We start from the raw sequence: 10,540 nt of genomic DNA, 5'->3' as shown, positions 1-10,540 counted from the left end.
TGTATTTGGCCCCTGCTTGTGTGTGACTGTGACTGTCACCAAAACCTGCGTGGGTCTGACAGTGCTAGTCTCGGCCTGTCAATGAGCCAGGTGGGCTGCAGCCCCTCTCTGGAGCTTTCTGGAACTTAGTGTACCCAGTGTGTCTAGAGGACCTGCTGTGTGTGCACCTGATGTGAGGAGTCACATGTCCCTAGTGGTGAGCATCTCGTGAGGATGTGCCTCTGCTAGTTATTTTGTCAGGCTGCCTTCCTGGGCATGGGCAGTCTTGCCTAAGACGAGGAGTTTGGAGTCAGACATGTTTGAGTTCAAAGACAGGCTTGACCTGGCTGTTATTTGGGACAAGAGATTTAACCTCTCTGAGCCTCACCTTTCCCATCTGCTCAATGGGGACAGTGATCATGCCTATCCCCTAAGTCATTGTGAGAAGAAAACGAAGTGAGGGTTGGAAACCCTCGAGCATGGTGGCAGGCACATAGGAGGCACCAATTAAATGAAGGCAATCCTTGGGCTGTTTCTGGTTTTGAGCTGGGCCTCTGGGCTGTGCTTCCTGTCCCTGTGTCTCTGCATCCTGTGGCCTCTGACACAATGCAGGGTGCTGGACCCCGTCCCACCCACACTCTCTCGGCAGCACTTACAACTGCTGCAGGCAGTTCCCCACGGCCCAGCTGAGGATGGCCTCCACACTTAGCTTGTTTCACACACAGGTGAAAACACATACATGCAGATGACCTGATTTTTCAAACCCCAAAGAGGAACAGCTGGTCTGACCAGGCAACTGTATTTAGGGGGCCTAAGGGACAAGAGATTTGAAGCGAGCCTTGCAGGGCTCCCTTACTTCTGACCTTGGCCCATTTGGCCACCTGGGGGAGCCCTCTGTCTCCTTCCATCCCAGGGAGCAGAGGGGTATACCTGCGAGAAGAGGGGTGCCCGCAGCTCTGAAGCCCAAGGACAGGCCAGAAGTCCCTCCACTTTTAGGAGTTTTCAGGGACTCAGTCCTGGGGTCTCCTCAGATCCCGAGGCAGGGCCCAGGCCCGCCAGGCTAGGCCCCTGGATCTGTCGCCTCCCTGCCCCCCATGCCTCCTTTCTTCAAGCCTCTGAGCCAGCTCTTGGCAGGGAACGGAGTCCAAGGCCCCTCAATAACTCGAGCTCTTTGATTTTGGTGGAAAATGAGGATTTTGGTAAAATGAGGACTTTTGTCCCTGTCCAAGGCTGGAAGGGTTTTGAAACTGTCAGGTGGCTCTAAGTCTAAGGTGTTCGGATGCCCCCCAGCAGGGCAGGAAGGAGGGACTGACCCTCGGGCCTTGTGATCAACCCCCCACAAAAAAATCCAGGGTTTGATTGAGACTCACTGGGACCCCTGCCTTCCTGAGCCCCCTCAGCCTCCTGTGGGATCCCCTAGAGTCCAGCCCCGAGGGAGAGCTCAGCCTGGAGGGCAGGGGGTCCTACAGGGCTGGTGCTGGGCTGGGGAAGGGGCTGTGGGGCCCATTCTGCTCCCACAGCCCACAGCCTTGGGAACAGATGGTCCCCACTCACCCTCCCCGTGTGCCTCGGTTTCCCCAGGGGCCTCTTGGCTCCTCCTCACAGCCTCTGCAGCCTACCCCCATCGCTTTTGGAAGCAGTGAACTGGAAAGAGACAACATCTGGGTCTCCCAGGGCCCAGGGGTCCAGCAGCCTGGCTGGCAGCCTCGGGGAACTGCCCCTCCTTCTCCCACCAGGGCTTATGCCGCCCCTCCTGGCATCCTTCAAAGCAGGGTCCCCTCCCACGCCCCTCCCATCCCAGGGCAAGAAGGAGCCTTGTGGGTCTGGCCTACGGAGACCCCTGTCCAAAGACACAGGAGGCCTGGCTCCTCAAAGGTCTTTACCACATCAGCCCCCAGACCACATGGCTGACTCAGCCCCAGACTGCAAGTCCTTCCACTCTGGGCCTGGGGGGAGGGACACTGCCACCCAGAGTCTATAGGATGACAGAGGATGCAAGTAACTGACAAAGGGGCAGACTGCCGAGAGGATGCTGGGTCCAGAGGAGGAGGGGCAGCTTCCAGCTGGGCCCCCAGCCCCTGCAGGTCCACGCCCAGCCCACCCCTCCCTGCGAGGCACCCAGGTATGGGTCACCACACCACAGGCACTCTGGAGGGGTAAGACCCATTTACATATCGGGCTCCCTCTGCATTTCACATCCAGGCTCTGGACTTGACCTTCTCCTCTCCTTCCACCCCAGATGGTCCACTCTCTCAGCATTAGGGAAACCACACACGGGCTGGCAGGGCTGGGGTCTGGGGACCGAGGTCAGCAAGCAGTGACATGGCCGAGGCCCCACCAGGGCTTGTTCCCTACATACAGAGCCTGCCTTAGATAGAAAGGCAGGTGTGGTTCAGGGGGTGCAGGCGGCAGGGGCGGCATCAAAAGGGGCTGCAGGCCTGAGGCGTGGGCCCAGGAGTAGCTCCTGCAAATCCAGACCCCCTGGCTGCAAGTGAGGTGGGCAGCGCCTGCCTCAGGTGCACCTGTGTGGAGGTGCTGTGGGAGCAGATGGGGGGCATGAGCCCGACAGCCCTGGGTCTGGGTCTCCTTGGCACACCTGAGCAGGGGCTGTCACAGGCCTACCTGGTGACCCTGGGTGGGAGGCTGATGGGGGGGGGTCCTGCGGCAGCTGCCCAATGCCTTCCCTGCACTCTGCTAGAGCAGCACTGGCTTCTGTGGGCTCCGAGTGACCTCAGGGAAGGGGCCTGGGGAGCTCAAGGAAAGGAAGGCCACCGCCACCAGGGCCTCTCTCTCAGCCTTCCTCTGCTTTTCAGTCTCGGGCTAATTCTGTCATCCTTTCTGGAGCCCTGCACTGGCCCTGTCAGTTTCTGGGGTTTCCTCTGTCCCGGTGCCCCTGCCAGCCCTGTGTCACCCACGGTCCTCACTCCCTGCTCCGCCAGCTGCGAGCACACCCTCCTACTGGGCCTCCGGCTCGCTGCCTGGGGCTCCCAGCATGGCAACACCACTGGGGAGCAGGGAGCCCTGGAATGGGACCCACCCCTCTCCCTGGCTAAGGAGGGCTAAGGGGTCCTTCGGGGGGGGGGGTGCTGGGTGTGGGCATAAAACCCCTTTAGGGGAGGAACACCTCTGGGCGGGAGCCACAGGTTCTCGCTGGGATGTCTTTGTGGCTGTCACTCTCCACCTGCCTCTGGGCCTGGCCAGTTCAGGCCAGTCCTGGTCCCCCTCACAGATTCCAGGCCCACCCAAGACAGCCTCAGGGGACAGAGCCGCCTCTCGCAGGTCCACAAGTTCTGACAAAGGCCTGCCAGCCGCCAGCTCAGGTCCACTCTCCTCTTCCTCGCCATCCAGGAGTCAGTCAACAAACAGGGGCTAACCCATAGCTCTGTACTCACAGCTAACTTGCACCTGCTCAGCTATGGGAGAAGGAAAAATGCTGAGCCACTGGGCCTGGACGCCGCTGGGCTGATTCCCTGATTGTGGGTCTGAGTGGAGACTTGGGGAAAGCCTGAAGGTCAGAGAACGCCAAGAACATGACTTTCCTCACAATCACAGTCTTGGACCCAGGGAGCAGTTTCCACCTGGGAGGGCCTGGGGCTGCCATTCCCCAGCCCAGGGCCCCTCACTACTGGCATATGCAGCGAGATGGTTCCTCTTTGCTAAATTTGTGAAAGTTAAAGTTGCAGCTGTGCCATACCAAGAACCAGCCAGGGACTCAGAGAGATGGAACCCCAGCATGATGCTAACTCCTGAGCTGTTTGGGGCGCCCCTGGAGAACTGAGTTTGTTTACTGGATGTGGGTAATGGGATGGGAAGGGCGAAGCATGTTCTGGAAACCATGTGGTACATGGCGTGGTGGGAAAGCTGGTGTTGTTTAGTCCAGAGTGGATAGCTTCAAGGTAGCACCTTGGCTAATGCTCACTATTACTTCACTCATTCCTCCAACACATGTTCATTAATGTTGTTCCACACTGAGGGGGGCAGTGGGGTTCAGCAGAGAGCAAACATACACAGACCCTGCCCTTCTTAGGACCCCCAGTCAGACAGAGTGGACAGTAAGAAAGGCAGATTTCAATTCCGAATAAGGCAGATAGTGAGTTCCCTGCCACTGGAATCAACCAAGAAACACAGAAGAACTTCTACTTTAGGACAGTGAATCGAAGAGATGACTAAGGGCCCTTCTAATGAGAAGACGTGGCCATTGGATCATGCATGTGGGCGACCACGCGCCTCATGATGTTAGGCATCCATTTCCTTTCTTCAGATTCCCTTAGGGCCTCTGTGTCGAAAGAGAATCCTAAACTGGACATTCTGTCCACTTACGTAATTATTTAGGTACACTGGCAGGAACAGCATTTTCATCTCACCAACAGGACAGCTTCAGCTCAGGGAACCTACTGCCTCATGGGAGAGTCATTCTCAAAATGAGGGCACTGAATCCTGCCCAGCTGCCACCAAATCAGGATGGGCGCGAAGGGCTCGTGGGGCCTGGAGATGATTTTCCAGCGTGGGGTGGTAGTGAGGACAATGGCCTGGGGAAGGCAACTAGGGGTGGGTGCGGTGACTCAGGGAGAAGGGACGGGAGTCGCGGGGGCGGGGGCAGCTACAGCGCCTAACTCTGTCTCTGGCAGCTTCAGGAGACCTCCTCTCCCTCGGCAGGGGTGGTGCCAGTTTGCAAAGGGCCTCCAGGCTGGCTGGCTGGGAAGGATCTCTGGGCTGCAGCCTCAGGTCATCCTCCCTGAAAGTAGACCAATTAGAGATTCACTGGGGTAAAGCAAACTTCCTGTTAAAAGCCCCACTTAAGAAATATCCCCTGGGGGACCTGCCCTATCAAATATGAAAGTCAGCTTGAAGGCTGGGGAAAGTGAGCTGGGGTCCAGTGCCGGGGGGCTCAGATGGGGGGACCTGAGCTGGGGTGTACCAGCCAGGCTCAGGGCAGCCCAGGTGCCTGCTCATCACTTTTCCACACCCAAACGAGCTTGGGGACCTGAAGACCTGTCCCGGTTACCCCCATGTTTTGGTGGTGACAGCACCTGGAGACTGGGGCCAGGGCAGGCCTGGGAACAGAAGGGACCTGCCTTTCCAGTGAGGCAGCTCCTCCATGAGTCACCCCAGTACCCGCCCTCCCCCACCCAGCCAAATATAGCTCCCAGGCTGGAAACCAGGTGGCTGCATTGGGCTGGGGAACCAGGGCCCGGCCGGCAAGGGGGGCACCCGGAGGCCAGGCGGCCTGGGCAGCCCCCTCCCCCAGCGCCCTCCTCACCCAGGCCCGGGTCTCTGCCTGGCCCTCAGATCTTGGGGACACTTCCCCACAAACTCAGGGGAAGACAGGGAGGGAGTCTGGGAGAAAAGCAGTGACAGCCTTCTCCTAGGGGACCACAAGTCGCCCAGGGCACGAAGAGCGCGTGGGCAAGGGGCCTTTCCCCTTTCTCTTGTCCTTATGAGGAGGTGGAAGTTGGATGCCCAGCGCGCCTGCCTCTGCGAGCCTGGGTCTCTGGGAACACCCAGGGTGGGCCGGCCCCCCGCAGTCCCCACTGCCCCCCTCGGTGCCGCCCCGGCTTCAGAGCCACCACATAAGGAAATGTTTGTGCCTTTGGGCAGTGGCTCCCTCGCTCTCCCTCCCTCCCCACCCAGGCCACCGCCCAGACGGGGCGGCTGGGCTGTCACCGCCCAGGAGGAAGCACCCTGAGCCTGAGGCTGGGGGAGGGGCTGTGCCCGGGGCCTGGGAAGGGGGCTTGCAGGGGCCCTGGCAGGCGCTGGGAGTAACTGGGCAGCGCCTGCACTACGGCCTGAGGGGGACGCCCTCCCTCCCCCAAGGGACGGACACACACACACACACACACACACACACACACACACACACACACACACGGGAAGCCAACTGCCTGGGCTTGGGGCTGAGTTGCTGACACACACACACACACACACACACACAGGAAGCCAACTGCCTGGGCTCGGGGCTGAGCTGCTGACACACACACACACACACACACACACACACACACACACACGGGAAGCCAACTGCCTGGGCTCGGGGCTGAGCTGCAGGGCAGTGGAGGAGGGCGGGCCCCACCTGGGCACTTCTAGGAGCCACCCTTCGGATGGCAGGAGCAGCCTGGAGGGACAGGCTCCCCAAGAAAGCCCTCCCACCCAGCGGAGGCTCCCACTCAGCCAGCCAACCTCCCCGAGCCCAGGGCCATGCCTTATTACTCTGGGTTGTGACTGAAGCAGGTGACGCATCCCAAGCCTGCCACTGCTCAGAGGGGAAACATTTCATAACCGGTGCTCTGGCGGCCAAGGCCAGGCTCACGTGGGCTGCCTCCCTTCTGGAGTTTTCCATCAAATCACTTACATGGGCAGGCCCCAGATTAGCCCCAGATCTCTTCAGGAAGTCGACAGGCAAGGCACAGGGTGGCACCAATGCCCCTGTCAACAGTTTCGTTTCTTGAGGGACCCCCTCTTCTCTTAAATGTGCCCCTTTGGAGGTAAGAAGCCACCCAGGTGCCTTGTAGGTCCCTGTGGTTTATTCCTGGAGACTGGGAAGCTCCCCACCAGGTGTTTCCTCTCAGACCCCACGCCCAGCAAAGCATTCAGTGGCTCAGCTCTGGTCCCTGCTCAGGGATGGGGTGGGTGGGGAAGGCCGGGCACTCCCCCAGGCCAAGGGCCCTCTGGGACATGTGGAAAGCAAGCAGTGATCCAGTACAGCCCTGGTCAGCAGGAGAGAAGTGGGACTACCTCATCGACTCCCTGTTACAGCACAGACTTTATTTAGATCAGGTCTCAGGCCTGGTTTTTTCCTAGGAGGCCCCAGCCTGGGGCGCTGCTGGTGAATTAAAGTGGTGGTAAACCTGTCCTACTGTCCTAGATGCCTGAGTGACACAGGAACAACGGGGCCAGCCTCCCTGGCCAGGAACAGCTGCCCAGACCTGGCCTCTGAGAGGGCTCAGCAGGCTCCACTCACCCTGTCCTCCATGCCACAGCCCCTTCTGAGGTCCAGCTGGTCCTTTTTGCATATGGTGCTCCTGAGGGGTCTGTCACCCCCCACCCCCATGCCCTCAGCAGCACAGACTGTGGGCTATGCCCAGGCCTGAGCACACATGGAAAGGACAGGGGGCAGGAAGGTGGTAACTTGTGGGGAGGGGCCACATGCCACCATCCAACACCCCTCACACCTCCAGCCCCTTCCAGTTCAAATTCAAGATGCATGGCGGCAGGCCCACAGTGCCACGAGCCACGCTGCATAGACTTTCAGCATTAGCTTGTCAAGTATGAAGCTCCGTGTCTGCTCTTGGATCTTTCTTTCCTGCTATTTGGGTCCAAAGCTCCTAAAGGAAGGAACCTTGTCTGTTGGACACTCCATTTCTAGCCCCAGTACATGCCTAACACATGGCAGACGGCAGGTGCTCAGAAAATACCTTTTGGGTGAAATAAGGAAACCCTTCCTTACAGATCACAAAGATATGGGCTTGATAAGAGGTGAACTTTTCATCACGCTTTGCGGAGCAGGCTGACCTATTAAGTGGCCACTTCTCCATCATGAGACATAGTCAGACTAGGACTCGATGACGGCATCTCGGAGGTGCCATGGAGGGCTTTTCAGTGAGAATGAAGAGGTATGTAAAAGGGGATGTAGTTTTATGCCCCTGAAACACAGCTGGGAACGGCGAGCGTAACAAGAGCGTATCCCATCATATGAAAGTACACAGACGTGGTGGTTCTTTCAGGAAGGGACAAAGAGGGCCCAACCTGGGGATTCTGAAACCAGTCCACCTCTAATGCTGACATCCCAAGCTTACTGAACACTTACTCTGCGCCTTCCCCAGGACGTGTCTTCTTCTACTCCCGCCCAGGAAGGTACTTTCCCAGGTACCCAACAGTGCAAGGGGTAGTGTCTGTCCCTCTTCTGTCCTGAGGAGTGTGCCAAACACAGGAAGGGCCACAAAGAGCCACAGATACAAACACAGGTCTGCAGGAGGTGTAAACAGCAGGGGAGACACCTAGCAGGCCCTAATCTGCTAGGGACCAATCCACAGACCTGCAGTGACTCAGCCGTCCTTGTCCTCCCCACCTGGCTCCCCCCACCCAAGGTGTTCCTTGAAGACTTCTGCCCTTTTCCTCACTGACACCCCCGCCCCCAGCCCACACCCCGCTTCCATCCCTGCCCTCTCTCAACTCCAACTTTGTAGAGCCTCCTAGAAGAACAATATCCACAGCGTCTCCACCCTCCACTCCCTCCACCCCAAGGGGCTCCCCGGGAAGGCGTAGGCTCATGGCTTCCTCCAGAAAGATTTCCCAGACCTTCTGGGGCCAGACTGCCTCTATCATCTACATCAGGATAAACCTCAACTGTCGATTTCTCAGTCTGCTTCCCCCACCCGGCCGCGGGCTCCGAGTCAGTCTCCGTGTGTCCCCACAGCAAAGTCGGCTCCAGCAGAAGCCGGATAAGCGACCAAGGAAAGATTAACAACAGCAAAAGGTGGAGGGCAAGTGGTTATATTCTGCATGTAAACAGGTCAAATGTGACTCCAAGGCTGGTCAAGTAGTATTCACCGGCGCCCCAGGCTGCTGAAGGCGGGGCTTGCACTCGTGGGTAAGTGCACACCCCAAGTTCATCAATGCACGCTTCTGTGCACATTCCGGGCTCCTGTAAACAGAAGTCCGAGCAAACTTGGGCCCGAGCACGTCCTCGAGGTCGTGCACAGCCGAATACGTGGAAAGTAGAGGATCCGTGTACAGTCGTGGGCAGAAACAGCGCAAGTCTGTACATCCCAGGGCCGTCTGTGCAAAGTGCCGGGGAGTGCAAACACGAGTTTGGGCATAGTCGGATGTGTGCATGCTTCCGAGGCTGTGTACAAGCCATAAGTGTGCACAGCAAAGGTTCTGCACACCCGTGGCCGTGCACACCCCTGGGCAGGCCCGCCGGCCCATCAAAGTTTGTGCAGGCACTCGCTCCGCCCACCCCATACTTCGGCGCCGCTTCAATCTCTAGGCGCCATTTTCGCCTAGCGGGCAGCGGAAGGATCCGCAGCTGGCGCAAGCACTACTCTCCGGCCTTTGTTGTCCCGGCTTCCGGGCATCCATCACGGGGAAACCGCGCGCGCCTAGCCAGGCGAGGAGCCGGAGCATGAAATGGCGGCAAGGGGGCGGGGCGGCGCCCACTCCCGACGGCCGGCAGGACGCGCCGCCCGCCCTCCTGCGCAGGCGCACGGCGCGGCGCGCGTTCCCGCGTTCCCTCCGACGCGCGCGAGGACACAAAGGGCTGGAGGAAAAGCCCGGAGCGCGGAGTTATCACGCAGAGCGGCTCGCGGCTCGGGCAGCCCGGAGCGGATACACGGCTGGAGCCGGGCTCGCTGGAACCGCCCTCGGAAGCAGGGTGGGGCCTTTTGCGGCGTCTCTTCCCCTCCCTCGGTGTCCCCTCAACGGCCGTAACGGCCTCGGGGGCCGGGGGCGGGGCGAGGGGCGCTCTCAGCGCAGGCGCCGAGGAGGCGGCGCCTCCATTTCCCCTCGCGCGCCCTAATGGCGGATCCTCGCGCCAGTCCCCCTGTGCGGGAGGAGGAGCGTGCCTTTGGAAAAAAAGCTGACTTCACTCCTCAAACTTCTTCCTCAGTCCGTAAGCTGGAGCGTGTGGCCCTTTAGAAAGCGCCAACAGATTTTCAGCTATGATTCCCGGAGTTTTTCATAGAAAAGGAAAAGTCAGATCTTTCGCAACGCAAATTAATGGTCTGCAATATGCTGCTCCCCATTTGGGAGTGCGGAATTTGGTGAGGGGTGAGGACTGTGGTTTAAAAAAGGTATTGTTCATTAAAAGTCAGTAAAAAAAACTTTAAAAATATTTTTAATCATAAAAATAATATTTGCTCCTGGTAGAGTATTTGGAAAGAAATAATGTAGTTGGCATTCTTTGAATGCGTGTAATACACCAGGCCCTAAGTGTTTTAATCTTCATAACCAGCTACAGGTGGAGAAACAAGCGCAGCACAAAGGGGTTAAGTATACGAAAGTACGGTTCGAAAAAGGAAGAAGAGTAAGCCCACCTTCCAGAAACGACCACTGATAAATTGCCATGGTTCCTGCTAGTCTTTTGCTGTGCGTTCTGGAGTTCGGTTCCTGTTATACATGCAATTTAGAACTTTTTTTTTTTTTTTACCATTAATGGGAAGAACGGTGGTTTGGGCAAAGGGAAGGTCAACAAACTGAAAGGAGCCAGGGACCTTCCCCTTTCTGGCTGCGCCCACTGGGGCAGCTTTGTCCTGTGCCATTAGGCGCATCCCAGCTCTAGGTGATGTTAGCAGCTGAGGAGCCAGGATCATTATTACACTTGGTCATTGCTGGGTGTTGAGAGGAAAAGCCTACTTACTCATTCCTTTCCCCTCCTTTTTTCCTACTGAGTCTCAGTATTCTGTAGCTTACTTTCATATCACTATTGCCTTAATTTAGTTTGCCAAGCTCACTTGAGTCTCAGAGAAGTGTATTTCTGCACTTCTAATGGGATCAGTGCAAAGTAAAGGGCAGTACTGGGATGATTCCCCATTTAGGGATGAAGCAGCCGAGGTTTAGAGTTGGG

The sequence above is a fragment of the Tamandua tetradactyla genome, chromosome 3, assembly GCF_023851605.1.
Source record: "Tamandua tetradactyla isolate mTamTet1 chromosome 3, mTamTet1.pri, whole genome shotgun sequence".
Lineage (NCBI taxonomy): Eukaryota > Metazoa > Chordata > Mammalia > Pilosa > Myrmecophagidae > Tamandua > Tamandua tetradactyla.
The sequence above is the reverse complement of the archived record's forward strand: the minus strand, read 5'-3'. Positions refer to the sequence as shown.